This window comes from Carica papaya, chromosome 5 (genome assembly GCF_054855325.1).
Source record: "Carica papaya isolate Zhongbai chromosome 5, ASM5485532v1, whole genome shotgun sequence".
Taxonomy (NCBI): domain Eukaryota; kingdom Viridiplantae; phylum Streptophyta; class Magnoliopsida; order Brassicales; family Caricaceae; genus Carica; species Carica papaya.
Genome location: NC_142313.1, coordinates 30,042,278 through 30,059,921, shown reverse-complemented (window position 1 = coordinate 30,059,921; position 17,644 = coordinate 30,042,278). Strand labels below are relative to the sequence as shown.

The 17,644-nt window shown below is 46.2% G+C and overlaps 5 non-coding genes and 28 pseudogenes across 5 annotated transcripts; all 33 read left to right on the top strand.

The window, feature by feature from the left end:
- Nucleotides 1-386: 386 nt before the first annotated feature.
- Nucleotides 387-505, top strand: LOC148262078 (5S ribosomal RNA; annotated as a pseudogene).
- Nucleotides 506-1,362: 857 nt separating this feature from the next.
- LOC148262077 (5S ribosomal RNA) lies at nucleotides 1,363-1,481 on the top strand (annotated as a pseudogene).
- A 566-nt stretch (nucleotides 1,482-2,047) lies between these two features.
- LOC148262076 (5S ribosomal RNA) lies at nucleotides 2,048-2,166 on the top strand (annotated as a pseudogene).
- A 207-nt stretch (nucleotides 2,167-2,373) lies between these two features.
- On the top strand, nucleotides 2,374-2,492 carry LOC148262075 (5S ribosomal RNA). Its single transcript, XR_015820077.1, has one exon. It is a non-coding gene; the product is annotated as a 5S ribosomal RNA (ribosomal RNA).
- Nucleotides 2,493-3,374: 882 nt separating this feature from the next.
- LOC148262074 (5S ribosomal RNA) lies at nucleotides 3,375-3,493 on the top strand (annotated as a pseudogene).
- A 563-nt stretch (nucleotides 3,494-4,056) lies between these two features.
- On the top strand, nucleotides 4,057-4,175 carry LOC148262073 (5S ribosomal RNA; annotated as a pseudogene).
- Nucleotides 4,176-4,379: 204 nt separating this feature from the next.
- LOC148262072 (5S ribosomal RNA) lies at nucleotides 4,380-4,498 on the top strand (annotated as a pseudogene).
- A 205-nt stretch (nucleotides 4,499-4,703) lies between these two features.
- LOC148262071 (5S ribosomal RNA) lies at nucleotides 4,704-4,822 on the top strand (annotated as a pseudogene).
- A 205-nt stretch (nucleotides 4,823-5,027) lies between these two features.
- LOC148262070 (5S ribosomal RNA) lies at nucleotides 5,028-5,146 on the top strand (annotated as a pseudogene).
- Nucleotides 5,147-5,349: 203 nt separating this feature from the next.
- LOC148262069 (5S ribosomal RNA) lies at nucleotides 5,350-5,468 on the top strand (annotated as a pseudogene).
- A 209-nt stretch (nucleotides 5,469-5,677) lies between these two features.
- On the top strand, nucleotides 5,678-5,796 carry LOC148262068 (5S ribosomal RNA; annotated as a pseudogene).
- Nucleotides 5,797-6,713: 917 nt separating this feature from the next.
- Nucleotides 6,714-6,832, top strand: LOC148262067 (5S ribosomal RNA; annotated as a pseudogene).
- A 533-nt stretch (nucleotides 6,833-7,365) lies between these two features.
- On the top strand, nucleotides 7,366-7,484 carry LOC148262066 (5S ribosomal RNA; annotated as a pseudogene).
- Nucleotides 7,485-7,689: 205 nt separating this feature from the next.
- LOC148262065 (5S ribosomal RNA) lies at nucleotides 7,690-7,808 on the top strand (annotated as a pseudogene).
- Nucleotides 7,809-8,022: 214 nt separating this feature from the next.
- Nucleotides 8,023-8,141, top strand: LOC148262064 (5S ribosomal RNA). The gene has a single exon (XR_015819689.1). It is a non-coding gene; the product is annotated as a 5S ribosomal RNA (ribosomal RNA).
- A 559-nt stretch (nucleotides 8,142-8,700) lies between these two features.
- On the top strand, nucleotides 8,701-8,819 carry LOC148262063 (5S ribosomal RNA; annotated as a pseudogene).
- A 533-nt stretch (nucleotides 8,820-9,352) lies between these two features.
- LOC148262062 (5S ribosomal RNA) lies at nucleotides 9,353-9,471 on the top strand (annotated as a pseudogene).
- Nucleotides 9,472-9,676: 205 nt separating this feature from the next.
- On the top strand, nucleotides 9,677-9,795 carry LOC148262061 (5S ribosomal RNA; annotated as a pseudogene).
- Nucleotides 9,796-10,009: 214 nt separating this feature from the next.
- On the top strand, nucleotides 10,010-10,128 carry LOC148262060 (5S ribosomal RNA). The gene has a single exon (XR_015819688.1). It is a non-coding gene; the product is annotated as a 5S ribosomal RNA (ribosomal RNA).
- A 559-nt stretch (nucleotides 10,129-10,687) lies between these two features.
- LOC148262059 (5S ribosomal RNA) lies at nucleotides 10,688-10,806 on the top strand (annotated as a pseudogene).
- Nucleotides 10,807-11,340: 534 nt separating this feature from the next.
- Nucleotides 11,341-11,459, top strand: LOC148262058 (5S ribosomal RNA; annotated as a pseudogene).
- A 205-nt stretch (nucleotides 11,460-11,664) lies between these two features.
- Nucleotides 11,665-11,783, top strand: LOC148262057 (5S ribosomal RNA; annotated as a pseudogene).
- Nucleotides 11,784-11,997: 214 nt separating this feature from the next.
- Nucleotides 11,998-12,116, top strand: LOC148262056 (5S ribosomal RNA). Its single transcript, XR_015819687.1, has one exon. It is a non-coding gene; the product is annotated as a 5S ribosomal RNA (ribosomal RNA).
- Nucleotides 12,117-12,675: 559 nt separating this feature from the next.
- LOC148262055 (5S ribosomal RNA) lies at nucleotides 12,676-12,794 on the top strand (annotated as a pseudogene).
- A 563-nt stretch (nucleotides 12,795-13,357) lies between these two features.
- Nucleotides 13,358-13,476, top strand: LOC148262054 (5S ribosomal RNA; annotated as a pseudogene).
- A 209-nt stretch (nucleotides 13,477-13,685) lies between these two features.
- LOC148262053 (5S ribosomal RNA) lies at nucleotides 13,686-13,804 on the top strand. The gene has a single exon (XR_015821221.1). It is a non-coding gene; the product is annotated as a 5S ribosomal RNA (ribosomal RNA).
- Nucleotides 13,805-14,367: 563 nt separating this feature from the next.
- On the top strand, nucleotides 14,368-14,486 carry LOC148262052 (5S ribosomal RNA; annotated as a pseudogene).
- Nucleotides 14,487-14,695: 209 nt separating this feature from the next.
- Nucleotides 14,696-14,814, top strand: LOC148262051 (5S ribosomal RNA; annotated as a pseudogene).
- A 562-nt stretch (nucleotides 14,815-15,376) lies between these two features.
- Nucleotides 15,377-15,495, top strand: LOC148262050 (5S ribosomal RNA; annotated as a pseudogene).
- Nucleotides 15,496-15,702: 207 nt separating this feature from the next.
- LOC148262049 (5S ribosomal RNA) lies at nucleotides 15,703-15,821 on the top strand (annotated as a pseudogene).
- A 560-nt stretch (nucleotides 15,822-16,381) lies between these two features.
- LOC148262048 (5S ribosomal RNA) lies at nucleotides 16,382-16,499 on the top strand (annotated as a pseudogene).
- A 201-nt stretch (nucleotides 16,500-16,700) lies between these two features.
- Nucleotides 16,701-16,819, top strand: LOC148262047 (5S ribosomal RNA; annotated as a pseudogene).
- Nucleotides 16,820-17,024: 205 nt separating this feature from the next.
- Nucleotides 17,025-17,143, top strand: LOC148262046 (5S ribosomal RNA; annotated as a pseudogene).
- Nucleotides 17,144-17,644: the final 501 nt, after the last annotated feature.

Here is a 17,644-nt window from a genome sequence, read left to right as displayed (position 1 = left end):
AACAAATGACGGGATGTGGAAGAAAAGAGAAGGAGTGTATGTATTTGAAGCGCAAAATTGAACAAGTGGCATTATACTAGCGCTAATGCACTGGATCCCATCAGAACCCTGCAGTTAAGTGTGCTTGGGCGAGAGTAGTACTCGGATGGGTGACCTCTTGGGAAGTCCTCGTATCGCAAAAATTTCTTTTCAGATGGATCGTTCGACATTACGCGCGACTGGAACTATGGTCCGCTGGTTTATACGCAAATGTTAGTCAAGAATTAGGGGCATTTTAATCGATGTTAGAACGAGAAGGAGAGGTGCAGTGTGAACGCACAAGGAAACAAATGATGGGAGGGGGGGAGGGAAGAAGGAGTGTATGTATTTTCAGCACAAAATTAAACAGGTGCGGTCACACCAGCACAAATGCACCGGATCCCATCAGAAGTCCGCAGTTAAGTGTGCTTTGGTGAAAGTAGTACAATGATGGGTTACCTCCTGGGAAGTTCTCGTGTTGCACCCATTTTCTTTTTTTCAGATATGCCGTTCGACGTTACTCACGACATTAATTATGGTCCGCAGATTTATTCGCAAATGTAAGTCACGGCACCGTGGCATTTTACTTGATATTTGAACGAGAACGAGAGGTGCAGTGCGCACGCACAAGGAAACAAATGACAGGAGGGGGAAGAAAGGAGAAGGAATTTATGTATTTGCAGTGCGAAATTAAACAGGTGCGATCATACCAGCACTAATGCACCGGATCCCATTAGAACTCCACAGTTAAGTGTGCTTGGGAAGTCCTCGTGACGCACTATTTTATTTTTCAGACGGGTCGTTCGACGTTACGCGCGACTGGAACTAGGGTCCACTGGTTTATACGCAAATGTGAGTCAAGAAGCAGGGGCATTTTAATCGATATTAGAACGAGAGGGAGAGATGTAGAGTTCACGCACAAGGAAACAAATGACGGGAGGGGGGATGGAGGGAGAAAAAGTGTATGTATTTGCAGCGCAGAATGAAACATGAGCAATCATACCAGCACCAATGCAACGGATTTTATCAGAACTCCGCAAGTTAAGGGTGCTTGGGCGAGAGTAGCACTAGGATGGGTTACCTCCTGCGAAGTCCTTATATTTCACCCATTTTCTTAGGAAGTCCTCGTGTTGCACACATTTTTTTGCATATGATTCTTTCGACGATATGCGCGACTTGAATTATGGTCCTCAGGTTTATTCGCAAATGTGAGTCACGGCACCGTAGCATTTTACTTTATATTAGAACGAGCACGGGAGGTGCAGTGCGCACGCACAAGGAAACAATTGACGGGAGGGGGAAGAAAGGAGAAGGAGTTTATGTATTTGCAGCGCGGAATTAAACAGATGCGATCATACCACCACTTACTCACCGGATCCCATCATAACTCCGCAGTTAAGTGTGCTTGGGCGAGAGTAGTACTCGGATGGGTGACCTCGTGGGAAGTCCTCGTGTCGCACCAATTTTTTTTCAGACGGGTCGTTCGACGTTATGCGCGACTGGAACTGGGGTCTGCTGGTTTATACGCAAATGTGAGTCAAGAAGCAGGGGCATTTTAATCGATATTAGAACGAGAAAGCGAGGTGCAGTGTGAACGCACAAGGAAACAATTGATGGGAGGGGGAGGGAAGGAGAAGGAGTGTATGTATTTTCAGCACGAAATGAAACAGGTGCGATCATACCAGCACTAATGGAACAGATTCTATCAGAACTCCGTAGGTAAGGGTGCTTGGGCGAGAGTAGTACTAGCATGGGTTACCTCCTGCGAAGTCCTTATATTTCACCCATTTTCTTGCGAAGTCCTCGTGTTGCACCCATTTTCTTTATTTTTTCAGATGTGCCGTTCGACGTTACGCGCGACTTTAATTATGGTCCGCAGATTTATTCGCAAATGTGAGTCACGGCACCATAGTATTTTACTTGATATTTGAACGAGAACGAGAGGTGCAGTGCGCACGTACAAGGAAACAAATGACGGGAGGGGGAAGAAAGGGGAATGAGTTTATGTATTTGCAGCGCAAAATTAAACAGTTGCGATCATACCAGCACTAATGCACCTGATCCCATCAGAACTCCGCAGTTAAGTGTGCTTGGGCGAGATTAGTACTCAGATGGGTGACCTCCTGTGAAGTCCTCGTGTCGCACTAATTTTTTTTTTCAGACGGGTTGTTAGACGTTACGCGCGTCTGGAACTAGGGTCCACTGGTTTATACGCAAATGTGAGTCATGAAGCAAGGGCATTTTAATCGATATTAGAACGAGAATGAGAGGTGAAGTGTGAACGCACAAGGAAACAAATGACGGGTGGGGGAAGAAAGGAGAAGGAGTGTATGTATTTGTAGCGCGAAATTAAACAGGTGCGATCATACCAGCACTAAAGCTCCGGATCCCATCAGAACTCTGCAGTTAAGTGTGCTTGGGCGAGAGTAGTACTCAGATGGGTGACCACTTGGGAATCCCTCGTGTCGCAACTATTTTTTTTCGGATGGGTTGTTCGACGTTACGCGGGAATGAAATTATAAACCGCTGGTTCATTTGCAAAGGTGAGTCACGGTGCCGGGGCATATTACTTGATATTAGAACAAGAAAGAGAGATACAGAGTGCACGCACAAGGAAACAAATGACGGGAGGGGGATGGAAGGAGAAAGAGTGTATGTATTTTCAGTGCAGAATGAAACATGAGGGATCATACCAGCACTAATGCAACGGATTCTATCAGAACTCGGCAGTTAAGGGTGTTTGGGAGAGAAAAGTACTCGGATGGGTGACCTCCTGCGAAGTCCTTATATTTCACCCATTTTCTTGGAAGGTCCTCGTTTTGCACCCATCTTTTTGCAGATGATTCTTTCGACGTTACGCGCGACTTGATTTATGGTCCGCAGATTTATTCGCAAATGTGGGTCACGGCGCCGTGGCATTTTACTTGATATTAGAACGAGTACGGGAGGTGCAGTGCGCACGCACAAGGAAACAAATGATGGGATGAAGAAGAAAAGAGAATGAGTGTATATATTTGAAGCGCAAAATTAAACAAGTGGCATCATACCAGCACTACTGCACTGGATCTCATCAGAACTCTGCAGTTAAGTGTCCTTGGGCGAGAATAGTACTCGGATGGGTGACCTCTTGGGAAGTCCTCGTATCACAACAATTTTTTTTCAGATGGGTCGTTCGACGTTACGCGCGACTGGAACTATGGTCCGCTAGTTTATACGCAAATGTGAGTCAAGAATCAGGGGCATTTTAATCGATATTAGAACGAGAAGGAGAGGTGCAGTGTGAATGCAAACGGAAACAAATGATGGGAAGGGGGGAGGAAAGAAGGAGTGTATGTATTTTCAGTACCAAATTAAACAGGTGCGGTCACACCAGCACAAATGCACCGGATACCATCAGAACTCCGAAGTTAAGTGTGCTTTGGCGAAAGTAGTACAATGATGGGTTACCTCTTGGGAAGTTCTCGTGTTGCACCCATTTTCTTTTCTTCAGATGTGTCGTTCGACGTTACGCGGGACTTTAATTATGGTCCACAGATTTATTCGCAAATGTGAGTCACGGCGCCGTGGCATTTTACATGATATTTGAACGAGAACGAGAGGTGCAGTGCGCACGCACAAGGAAACAAATGACAGGAGGGGGAAGAAAGGAGAAGGAGTGTATGTTTTTACAGCGCGAAATGAAACAGGTGCGATCATACCAGCACTAATGCAACGGATTCTATCAGAACTCCGTAGGTAAGGGTGCTTGGGCGAGAGTAGTACTAGCATGGGTTACCTCCTGCGAAGTCCTTATATTTCACCCATTTTCTTATGAAGTCCTCGTGTTGCACCTATTTTTTTGCAGATGATTCTTTCGACGTTACGCGCGACTTGAATTATGGTCCTCAGGTTTATTCGCAAATGTGAGTCACGGCGTTGTAGCATTTTACTTGATATTAGAACGAGAACGGGAGGTGCAGTGCGCACGCACAAGGAAACAAATGACGGGAGGGGGAAGAAAGGGGAATGAGTTTATGTATTTGCAGCGCAAAATTAAACGGGTGCGATCATACCAGCACTAATGCACCGGATCCCATCAGAACTCCGCAGTGAAGTGCGCTTGGGCGAGATTAGTACTCAGATGGGTGACCTCCTGGGTAGTCCTCTTGTCGCACCAATTTTTTTCAGACGGGTCGTTCGACGTTATGCGCGTCTGGAACTAGGGTCCGCTGGTTTATACGCAAATGTGAGTCAAGAAGCAGTGGCATTTTAATCGATATTAGAACGAGAATGAGAGGTGAAGTGTGAACGCACAAGGAAACAAATGACGGGAGGGGGAAGAAAGGAGAAGGAGTGTATGTATTTGCAATGCGAAATTAAACAGGTGCGATCATACCAGCACTAAAGCTTCGGATTCCATCAGAACTCCGCAGTTAGGTGTGCTTGGGCGAGAGTAGTACTCGGATGGGTGACCACTTGGGAAGCCCTCGTGTTGCACCTATTTTTTTCCGGATGGGTTGTTCGACGTTAGCCGCGAATGGAATTATAAACCGCTGGTTCATTTGCAAAGGTGAGTCACGGTGTCGGGGCATATTACTTGATATTAGAACGAGAAAGAGAGATACAGAGTGCACCCACAAGGAAACAAATGACGGGAGGGGGAAGAAAGGAGAAGGAGTTTATGTATTTGCAGCGCGAAATTAATCAGGTGCGATCATACCAGCACTAATGCAACAGATCCCATCATAACTCCGCAGTTAAGTGTGCTTGGGCGAGAGTAGTACTCAGATGGGTGACCACTTGGGAAGTCCTCGTGTTGCACCAATTTTTTTGCAGATGATTCTTTCAACGTTACGTGCGACTTAAATTATGGTCCTCAGGTTTATTCGCAAATGTGAGTCACGGCGCTGTAGCATTTTACTTGATATTAGAACGAGAACGGGAGGTGCAGTGCGCACGCACAAGGAAACAAATGACAGGAGGGGGAAGAAAGGGGAATGAATTTATGTATTTGCAGCGCAAAATTAAACAGGTGCGATCATACCAGCACTAATGCACCGGATCCCATCAGAACTCCGCAGTGAAGTGTGCTTGGGCGAGTGTAGTACTCGGATGTGTGACCTCTTGGGAAGTCCTTGTATCGCAACAATTTTTTTTCAGAGGGGTCGTTCGACGTTACCCGTGACTGGAACTATGGTCCACTGGTTTATACGCAAATGTGAGTCAAGAATCAGGGGCATTTTAATCGATATTAGAACGAGAAGGAGAGGTGCAGTGTGAACGCACAAGGAAACAAATGATGGGAGGGGGGTAGGGAAGAAGGAGTGTATGTATTTTCAGCACGAAATAAACAGGTGCGGTCACACCAGCACAAATGCACCGGATCCCATCAGAACTCCACAGTTAAGTGTGCTTTGGCGAAAGTAGTACAATGATGGGTTACCTCCTGGGAAGTTCTCGTGTTGCACCCATCTTCTTTTTTTCAGATGTGCCGTTCGACGTTACGCGCGACTTTAATTATGGTCCGCAGATTTATTCGCAAATGTGAGTCACGGTGCCGTGGCATTTTACTTGATATTTGAACGAGAACGTGAGGTGCAGTGCGCACGCACAAGGAAACAAATGACGGGAGGGGGAAGAAAGGAGAAGGAGTTTATGTATTTGCAGCGCGAAATTAGACAGGTGTGATCATACTAGCACTAATGCACCGGATCCCATTAGAACTCCGTAATTAAGTGTGCTTGGGCGAGAGTAATACTCGGATGGGTGACCTCCTGGGAAGTCCTCGTGTCGCACTAATTTTTTTTTTCAGACCGGTCGTTCGACGTTATGCGCGACTGCAACTAGGGTCCACTGGTTTATACGCAAATGTGAATCAAGAAGCAGGGGCATTTTAATCTATATTCGAACGAGAAAGAGAGATGCAGAGTGCACGCACAAGGAAACAAATGACGGGAGGGGGAGGGAAGGAGAAAGAGTGTATGTATTTTCAGCACGAAATGAAACAGGTGCGATCATAGCAACACTAATGCATCGGATTTTATCAGAACTCCATAGGTAAGGGTGCTTGGGCGAGAGTAGTACTAGCATGGGTTACCTCCTGCGAAGTCCTTATATTTCACCCATTTTCTTGTAAAGTCCTCGTGTTGCACCCATTTTTTTGCAGATGATTTTTTCGAAGTTAAGCGCGAATTGAATTATGGTCCTCAGGTTTATTCGCAAATGTAAGTCAAGAAGTAGGGGCATTTTAATCGATATTAGAACGAGAAGGAGAGGTGCAGTGTGAACGCACAAGGAAACAATTGACGGGAGGGGGGATGGAGGGAGAAAAAGTGTATGTATTTGCAGCGCAGAATGAAACATGAGCAATCATACCAGCACCAATGCAACGGATTCTATCGTAACTCTGCAAGTTAAGGGTGATTGGGCGAGAGTAGCTCTAGGATGGGTGACCTCCTGCGAAGTCCTTATATTTCACCCATTTTCTTAGGAAGTCCTCGTGTTGCACCCATTTTTTTGCAAATGATTCTTTCGACGTTACGCGCGACTTGAATTATGGTCCTCAGGTTTATTCGCAAATGTGAGTCACGGCGCTGTGGCATTTTACTTGATATTTGAATGAGAACGTAAGGTGCAGTGCGCACGCACAAGGAAACAAATGAGGGGAGGGGGAAGAAAGGAGAAGTTGTTTATGTATTTGCAGCGCAAAATTAAACAGGTGCCATCATACCAGCACTAATGCAACGGATCCCATTAGAACTCCGCAGTTAAGTGTGCTTGGACGAGAGTAGTACTCGGATGGGTGACCTCTTGGGAAGTTCTCGTGTCGCACTAATTTTTTCTTTCAGACGGGTCGTTCGACGTTACGCGCGACTGGAACTAGGGTCTAATAGTTTATACGCAAATGTGAGTCAAGAAGCAGGGGCATTTTAATTGATATTAGAACGAGAATGAGAGATGCAGAGTGCACGCACAAGGAAACAAATGACGGGAGGGGGGATGGAGGGAGAAAAAGTGTTTGTATTTGCAGCGCAGAATGAAACATGAGCAATCATACCAGCACCAATGCAACGGATTCTATCAGAACTCCGCAAGTTAAGGGTGCTTGGGCGAGAGTAGCACTAGGATGGGTGACCTCCTGCGAAGTCCTTATATTTCACCCATTTTTTTGCAGATGATTCTTTCGACGATACGCGGGACTTGAATTATGGTCCTCAGATTTATTCGAAAATGTGAGTCACAGCACCGTAGCATTTTACTTGATATTAGAACGAGCACGGTAGGTGTAGTGCGCACGCACAAGGAAACAAATGACAGGAGGAGGAAGAAAGGAGAAGGAGTTTATGTATTTGCAGCGCGAAATTAAACGGGTGCGATCATACTATCACTAATACACCGGATACCATCAGAACTCCGCAGTTAAGTGTGTTTGGGCGAGAGTAGTTCTCGGATGGGTGACCTCCTGGGAAGTCCTCGTGTCGCACCAATTTTTTTCCAGACGGGTCGTTCGACGTTACGCTCGACTGGAACTGGGGTCCGCTGGTTTCTACGCAAATGTGAGTCAAGAAGCAGGGGCATTTTAATCGATATTAGAACGAGAAGGAGAGGTGCAGTGTGAACGCACAAGGAAACAATTGATGGGAGGGGGAGGGAAGGAGAAGGAGTGTATGTATTTTCAGCACGAAATGAAACAGGTGCGATCATACCAGCACTAATGCATCGGATTCTATCAGAACTCCGTAGGTAAGGGTGCTTGGGTGAGACTAGTACTAGCATGGGTTACCTCCTGCGAAGTCCTTATATTTCACCCATTTTCTTGTGAAGTCCTCGTGTTGCACCCATTTTTTTGCAGATGATTCTTTCGACCTTACGCGCGTTTATTCGCAAATGTGAGTCACGGCACCGTAGCATTTTACTTGATATTAGAACGAGCACGGGAGGTGCAGTGCGCACGCACAAGAAAACAAATGACGGGAGGGGGAAGAAATGAGAAGGAGTTTATGTATTCGTAGCGCGAAATTAAACGGGTGCGATCATACCAGCACTAATGCACCGGATCCCATCAGAACTCCGCAGTTAAGTGCGCTTGGGCGAGAGTAGTACTCGGATGGGTGACCTCCTGAGAAGTCCTCGTGTCGCACCAATTTTTTTTCAAATGGGTCGTTCGACGTTACGCGCGACTGGAACTAGGGTCCGCTGGTTTATACGCAAATGTGAGTCAAGAAGCAGGGGCATTTTAATCGATATTAGAACGAGAATGAGAGGTGCAGTGTGAACGCACAAGGAAACAATTGATGGGAGGGGGAGGGAAATATAAGGAGTATATGTATTTTCAGCACGAAATGAAACAGGTGTGATCATACCAGCACTAATGCAACGGATTCTATCAGAACTCCGTAGGTTAGGGTGCTTGGGCGAGAGTAGTACTAGCATGGGTTACATCCTGCGAAGTCTTTATATTTCAACCATTTTCTTGTGAAGTCCTCGTGTTGCACCCATTTTTTTGCAAATGATTCTTTCGATGTTACGCGCGACTTGAATTATGGTCTTCAGGTTTATTCGCAAATGTGAGTCACGGCGCTGTAGCATTTTACTTGATATTAGAACGAGAACGGAAGGTGCAGTGCGCACGTGCAAGGAAACAAATGACGGGAGGGGGAAGAAAGGGGAATGAGTTTATGTATTTGCAACGCAAAATTAAACAGCTGCGATCATACCAGCACTAATGCACCGGATCCCATCAGAACTCCGCATTTAAGTGTGCTTAGGCGAGAGTAGTACTCGGATGGGTGACCTCCTCGGAAGTCCTCGTGTCGCACTAATTTTTTTTTTCAGACGGGTCGTTCGACGTTACGCGCGACTGGAACTAGGGTCCACTGGTTTATACGCAAATGTGAGTCAATAAGCAGGGGCATTTTAATCGATATTAGAACGAGAAGGAGAGATGCAGAGTGCACGCACAAGGAAACAAATGACGGGAGGGGGGATGGAGGGAGAAAAAGTGTATGTATTTGCAGCACAGAATGAAACATGAGCAATCATACCAGCACCAATGCAACGGATTCTATCAGAACTCCGCAAGTTAAGGGTGCTTGGGCGAGAGTAGCACTAGGATGGGTGACCTCCTGCGAAGTCCTTATATTTCACCCATTTTTTTGCAGATGATTCTTTCGACGATACGCGGGACTTGAATTATGGTCCTCAGATTTATTCGAAAATGTGAGTCACAGCACCGTAGCATTTTACTTGATATTAGAACGAGCACGGTAGGTGTAGTGCGCACGCACAAGGAAACAAATGACAGGAGGAGGAAGAAAGGAGAAGGAGTTTATGTATTTGCAGCGCGAAATTAAACGGGTGCGATCATACTATCACTAATACACCGGATACCATCAGAACTCCGCAGTTAAGTGTGTTTGGGCGAGAGTAGTTCTCGGATGGGTGACCTCCTGGGAAGTCCTCGTGTCGCACCAATTTTTTTCCAGACGGGTCGTTCGACGTTACGCTCGACTGGAACTGGGGTCCGCTGGTTTCTACGCAAATGTGAGTCAAGAAGCAGGGGCATTTTAATCGATATTAGAACGAGAAGGAGAGGTGCAGTGTGAACGCACAAGGAAACAATTGATGGGAGGGGGAGGGAAGGAGAAGGAGTGTATGTATTTTCAGCACGAAATGAAACAGGTGCGATCATACCAGCACTAATGCATCGGATTCTATCAGAACTCCGTAGGTAAGGGTGCTTGGGTGAGACTAGTACTAGCATGGGTTACCTCCTGCGAAGTCCTTATATTTCACCCATTTTCTTGTGAAGTCCTCGTGTTGCACCCATTTTTTTGCAGATGATTCTTTCGACCTTACGCGCGTTTATTCGCAAATGTGAGTCACGGCACCGTAGCATTTTACTTGATATTAGAACGAGCACGGGAGGTGCAGTGCGCACGCACAAGAAAACAAATGACGGGAGGGGGAAGAAATGAGAAGGAGTTTATGTATTCGTAGCGCGAAATTAAACGGGTGCGATCATACCAGCACTAATGCACCGGATCCCATCAGAACTCCGCAGTTAAGTGCGCTTGGGCGAGAGTAGTACTCGGATGGGTGACCTCCTGAGAAGTCCTCGTGTCGCACCAATTTTTTTTCAAATGGGTCGTTCGACGTTACGCGCGACTGGAACTAGGGTCCGCTGGTTTATACGCAAATGTGAGTCAAGAAGCAGGGGCATTTTAATCGATATTAGAACGAGAATGAGAGGTGCAGTGTGAACGCACAAGGAAACAATTGATGGGAGGGGGAGGGAAATATAAGGAGTATATGTATTTTCAGCACGAAATGAAACAGGTGTGATCATACCAGCACTAATGCAACGGATTCTATCAGAACTCCGTAGGTTAGGGTGCTTGGGCGAGAGTAGTACTAGCATGGGTTACATCCTGCGAAGTCTTTATATTTCAACCATTTTCTTGTGAAGTCCTCGTGTTGCACCCATTTTTTTGCAAATGATTCTTTCGATGTTACGCGCGACTTGAATTATGGTCTTCAGGTTTATTCGCAAATGTGAGTCACGGCGCTGTAGCATTTTACTTGATATTAGAACGAGAACGGAAGGTGCAGTGCGCACGTGCAAGGAAACAAATGACGGGAGGGGGAAGAAAGGGGAATGAGTTTATGTATTTGCAACGCAAAATTAAACAGCTGCGATCATACCAGCACTAATGCACCGGATCCCATCAGAACTCCGCATTTAAGTGTGCTTAGGCGAGAGTAGTACTCGGATGGGTGACCTCCTCGGAAGTCCTCGTGTCGCACTAATTTTTTTTTTCAGACGGGTCGTTCGACGTTACGCGCGACTGGAACTAGGGTCCACTGGTTTATACGCAAATGTGAGTCAATAAGCAGGGGCATTTTAATCGATATTAGAACGAGAAGGAGAGATGCAGAGTGCACGCACAAGGAAACAAATGACGGGAGGGGGGATGGAGGGAGAAAAAGTGTATGTATTTGCAGCACAGAATGAAACATGAGCAATCATACCAGCACCAATGCAACGGATTCTATCAGAACTCCGCAAGTTAAGGGTGCTTGGGCGAGAGTAGCACTAGGATGGGTGACCTCCTGCGAAGTCCTTATATTTCACCCATTTTTTTTGCAGATGATTCTTTCGACGATACGCGGGACTTGAATTATGGTCCTCAGATTTATTCGAAAATGTGAGTCACAGCACCGTAGCATTTTACTTGATATTAGAACGAGCACGGTAGGTGTAGTGCGCACGCACAAGGAAACAAATGACAGGAGGAGGAAGAAAGGAGAAGGAGTTTATGTATTTGCAGCGCGAAATTAAACGGGTGCGATCATACTATCACTAATACACCGGATACCATCAGAACTCCGCAGTTAAGTGTGTTTGGGCGAGAGTAGTTCTCGGATGGGTGACCTCCTGGGAAGTCCTCGTGTCGCACCAATTTTTTTCCAGACGGGTCGTTCGACGTTACGCTCGACTGGAACTGGGGTCCGCTGGTTTCTACGCAAATGTGAGTCAAGAAGCAGGGGCATTTTAATCGATATTAGAACGAGAAGGAGAGGTGCAGTGTGAACGCACAAGGAAACAATTGATGGGAGGGGGAGGGAAGGAGAAGGAGTGTATGTATTTTCAGCACGAAATGAAACAGGTGCGATCATACCAGCACTAATGCATCGGATTCTATCAGAACTCCGTAGGTAAGGGTGCTTGGGTGAGACTAGTACTAGCATGGGTTACCTCCTGCGAAGTCCTTATATTTCACCCATTTTCTTGTGAAGTCCTCGTGTTGCACCCATTTTTTTGCAGATGATTCTTTCGACCTTACGCGCGTTTATTCGCAAATGTGAGTCACGGCACCGTAGCATTTTACTTGATATTAGAACGAGCACGGGAGGTGCAGTGCGCACGCACAAGAAAACAAATGACGGGAGGGGGAAGAAATGAGAAGTAGTTTATGTATTCGCAGCGCGAAATTAAACGGGTGCGATCATACCAGCACTAATGCACCGGATCCCATCAGAACTCCGCAGTTAAGTGCGCTTGGGCGAGAGTAGTACTCGGATGGGTGACCTCCTGAGAAGTCCTCGTGTCGCACCAATTTTTTTTCAAATGGGTCGTTCGACGTTACGCGCGACTGGAACTAGGGTCCGCTGGTTTATACGCAAATGTGAGTCAAGAAGCAGGGGCATTTTAATCGATATTAGAACGAGAATGAGAGGTGCAGTGTGAACGCACAAGGAAACAATTGATGGGAGGGGGAGGGAAATATAAGGAGTATATGTATTTTCAGCACGAAATGAAACAGGTGTGATCATACCAGCACTAATGCAACGGATTCTATCAGAACTCCGTAGGTTAGGGTGCTTGGGCGAGAGTAGTACTAGCATGGGTTACATCCTGCGAAGTCTTTATATTTCAACCATTTTCTTGTGAAGTCCTCGTGTTGCACCCATTTTTTTGCAAATGATTCTTTCGATGTTACGCGCGACTTGAATTATGGTCTTCAGGTTTATTCGCAAATGTGAGTCACGGCGCTGTAGCATTTTACTTGATATTAGAACGAGAACGGAAGGTGCAGTGCGCACGTGCAAGGAAACAAATGACGGGAGGGGGAAGAAAGGGGAATGAGTTTATGTATTTGCAACGCAAAATTAAACAGCTGCGATCATACCAGCACTAATGCACCGGATCCCATCAGAACTCCGCATTTAAGTGTGCTTAGGCGAGAGTAGTACTCGGATGGGTGACCTCCTCGGAAGTCCTCGTGTCGCACTAATTTTTTTTTTCAGACGGGTCGTTCGACGTTACGCGCGACTGGAACTAAGGTCCACTGGTTTATACGCAAATGTGAGTCAATAAGCAGGGGCATTTTAATCGATATTAGAACGAGAAGGAGAGATGCAGAGTGCACGCACAAGGAAACAAATGACGGAAGGGGGGATGGAGGGAGAAAAAGTGTATGTATTTGCAGCACAGAATGAAACATGAGCAATCATACCAGCACCAATGCAACGGATTCTATCAGAACTCCGCAAGTTAGGGGTGCTTGGGCGAGAGAAGCACTAGGATGGGTGACCTCTTGCGAAGTCCTTATATTTCACCCATTTTCTTAGGAAGTCCTCGTGTTGCACACATTTTTTTGCAGATGATTCTTTCGATGATACGCGCGACTTGAATTATGGTCCTTAGGTTTATTCGCAAATGTGAGTCACGGCACCGTAGCATTTTACTTGATATTAGAACGAGCACGGGAGGTGCAGTGCGCACGCACAAGGAAACAAATGATGGGAGGGGGAAGAAAGGAGAAGGAGTTTATGTATTTGCAGCACGGAATTAAACAGGTGCGATCACACCAGCACAAATGCACCGGATCCCATCAGAACTCCGCAGTTAAGTGTGCTTTGGCGAAAGTAGTACAATGATGGGTTACCTCCTGGGAAGTTCTCGTGTTGCACCCATTTTCTTTTTTTCAGATGTGTCGTTCGACCTTACGCGCGACTTTAATTATGGTCCGCAAATTTATTCGCAAATGTGAGTCACGACTCCGTGGTATTTTAGTTGATATTTGAACGAGAACGAGAGGTGCAGTGTGCACGCACTTGGAAACAAATGACGGGAGGGGGAAGAAAGGAGAAGGAATTTATGTATTTGCAGCGCGAAATTAAATAGGTGCGATCATACCAGCACTAATGCACCGGATCCCATCAGAACTCCGCAGTTAATTGTGCTTGGGCGAGAGTAGTACTCGGATGGGTGACCTCCTGGGAAGTCCTCGTGTCGCACTAATTTTTTTTTTCAGACGGGTCGTTTGATGTTATGCGCGACTGGAACTAGGGTCCACTGGTTTATACGCAAATGTGAGTCAAGAAGCATGGGCATTTTAATCGATATTAGAACGAGAATGAGAGATGCAGAGTTCACGCACAAGGAAACAAATGACGGGAGGGGGGATGGAGGGAGATAAAGTGTATGTATTTGCAGCGCAGAATGAAACGTGAGCAATCATACCAGTACCAATGCAACGGATTCTATCAGAACTCCGCAAGTTAAGGGTGCTTGGGCGAGAGTAGCACTAGGATGTGTGACCTCCTGCGCAGTCCTTATATTTCACAAATTTTCTTAGGAAGTCCTCGTGTTGCACCCATTTTTTTGCAGATGATTCTTTCGACGATACGCGCGACTTGAATTATGGTCCTCAGGTTTATTCGCAAATGTGAGTCACGGCACCTTAGCATTTTACTTTATATTAGAACGAGCACGGGAGGTACAGTGCGCACGCACAAGGAAACAAATGACGGGAGGGGGAAGAAAGGGGAATGAGTTTATGTATTTGCAGCGCAAAATTAAACAGGTGCGATCATACCAGCACAAATGCACCGGATCCCATCAGAACTCCGCAGTTAAGTGTGCTTTGGTGAAAGTAGTACAATGATGGGTTACCTCGTGGGAAGTTCTCGTGTTGCACCCATTTTTTTTTTTTCAGATGTGTCGTTCGACGTTACGGGCGACTTTAATTATGGTCCGCAGATTTATTTGCAAATGTGAGTCACGGCGCCATGGCATTGTACTTGATATTTGAACGAGAACGAGAGGTGCAGTGCGCACGCACTTAGAAACAAATGACGGGAGGGGGAAGAAAGGAGAAGGAATTTATGTATTTGCAGCGCGAAATTAAACAGGTGCGATCATACCAGCACTAATGCACCTGATCCCATCAGAACTCCGCAGTTAAGTGTGCTTGGGCGAGAGTAGTACTCGGATGGGTGACCTCCTCGGAAGTCCTCGTGTCGCACTAATTTTTTTTTCAGACGGGTCGTTCGACGTTACGCGCGACTGGAACTAGGGTCCACTGGTTTACACGCAAATGTGAGTCAAGAAGCAGGGGCATTTTAATCGATATTAGAACGAGAAGGAGAGATGCCGAGTGCACGCACAAGGAAACAAATGACGGGAGGGTGGATGGAGGGAGAAAAAGTGTATGTATTTGCAGCGTAGAATGAAATATGAGCAATCATACCAGCACCAATACAACGGATTCTGTCAGAACTCCGCAAGTTAAGGGTGCTTGGGCGAGAGTAGCACTAGGATGGGTGACCTCCTGCGAAGTCCTTATATTTCACCAATTTTCTTAGGAAGTCCTCGTGTTGCACCCATTTTTTTGCAGATGATTCTTTCGACGATACGCGCGACTTGAATTATGGTCCTCAGGTTTATTCGCAAATGTGAGTCACGACACCGTAGCATTTTACTTGATATTAGAACGAGCACGGGAGGTGCAGTGCGCACGCACAAGGAAACAAATGACGGGAGGGGGAAGAAAGGAGAAGGAGTTTATGTATTTGCAGCGCAGAATTAAAAGGGTGCGATTATACCAGCACTAATGCACCGGATCCCATCAAAACTCCGCAGTTGAGTGTGCTTGGGCGAGAGTAGTACTCGGATGGGTGACCTCCTGGGAAGTCCTCGTGTCGCACTAATTTTTTTTTTCAGACGAGTCGTTCGACGTTACGCGCGACTAGAATTAGGGTCCACTGGTGTATACGCAAATGTGAGTCAAGAAGCAAGGGCATTTTAATCAATATTAGAACGAGAATGAGAGGTGAAGTGTGAACGCACAAGGAAACAAATGACGGGAGGGGGAAGAAAGGAGAAGAAGTGTATGTATTTGCAGCGGAAAATTAAATTGGTGCGATCATACCAGCACTAAAGCTCCAGGTCCTGTCAGAACTCCGCAGTTAAGTGTGCTTGGTCGAGAGTAGTTCTCGGATAGGTGACCACTTGGGAAGCCCTCGTGTTGCACCTATTTTTTTTCGGATAGGTTGTTCGACGTTACGCGCAAATGGAATTATGAACCGCTGGTTCATTTGCAAAGGTGAGTCACAGTGCCGGGGCATATTACTTGATATTAGAACAAGAAAGAGAGATGCAGAGTGCACGCACAAGGAAACAAATGACGGAGTGGGGATGGAAGGAGAAAGAGTGTATGTATTTGCAGTGTAGAATGAAACATGAGGGATCATACTAGCATTAATGCAACGGATTCTATCAGAACTCCGCAGTTAAGGGTGCTTGGGCGAGCAAAGTACTCGGATGGGTGACCTCCTGCGAAGTCCTTATATTTCACCCATTTTTTTGGGAGGTCCTCGAGTTGCACCCATCTTTTTGCAGATGATTCTTTCGACGTTACGCGCGACTTGATTTATGGTCCGCAAATTTATTTGCAAATTTGAGTCATGGCGCCGTGGCATTTTACTTGATATTAGAACGAGTACGGGAGGTGCAATGCGCATGCACAAGGAAACAAATGACGGAATGAGGAAGAAAAGAGAAGGAGTGTATGTATTTGAAGCGCAAAATTAAACAAGTGGCATCATACCAGCACTAATGCACTGGATCCCATCAGAACTCTGCAGTTAAGTGTGCTTTGGCGAGAGTAGTACTCGGATGGGTGACCTTTTGGGAAGTCCTCGTATCGCAACAATTTTTTTTCAGATGGGTCGTTCTACGTTACGCGCGACTGGAACTATAGTCCGCTGGTTTATATGCAAATGTGAGTCAAGAATCAGGGGCATTTTAATCGATATTAGAACGAGAAAGAGAGGTGCAGTGTGAACGCACAAGGAAACAACTGATGGGAGGGGGGAAGGGAAGGAGTGTATGTATTTTCAGCACAAAATTAAACAGGTGCTGTCACACCAGCACAAATGCACCGGATCCCATTAGAACTCTGCAGTTAAGTGTGCTTGGGCGAAAGTAGTACTCGGATGGGTGACCTCTTGGGAAGTCCTTATATTTCACCCATTTTTTTGCAGATAATTCTTTCGACGATACGCGCGACTTGAATTATGGTACTCAGGTTTATTCGCAAATGTGAGTCACGACACCGTAGCATTTTACTTGATATTAGAACGAGCACGGTAGGTGCAGTTCGCACGCACAAGGAAACAAATGACAGGAGGGGGAAGAAAGGAGAAGGAGTTTATGTATTTGCAGCGCGAAATTAAACGGTTGCGATCATACCAACACTAATGCACCGGATCCCATCAAAACTCCGCAGTTAAGTGTGCTTGGGCGAGAGTAGTACTCGGATGGGTGACCTCCTGCAAAGTCCTCGTGTCGCACCAATTTTTTTTCAGACGAGTCGTTCGACGTTACGCACGACTGGAACTAGGTTCCGCTAGTTTATACGCAAATGTGAGTCGAGAAGCAGGGGCATTTTAATTGATATTAGAACGAGAAGGAGAGGTGCAGTGTGAACGCACAAGGAAACAATTGATGGGAAGGGAAGGGAAGGAGAAGGAGTGTATGTATTTTCAGCACGAAATGAAACAGGTGCGATGATACCAGTACTAATGCAACGGATTCTATCAGAACTCCGTAGGTAAGGGTGCTTGGGCGAGAGTAGTACTAGCATGGGTTACCTCCTGCGAAGTCCTTATATTTCACTCATTTTCTTGTGAAGTCCTCGTGTTGCACCCATTTTTTTGTAGATGATTCTTTCGACGTTACGCGCGACTTGAATTATGGTCCTCAGGTTTATTCGCAAATGTGAGTCACGGCGCCGTGGTATTTTACTTGATATTAGAACGAGCACGGGAGGTGCAGTGCACACGCACAAGGAAACAA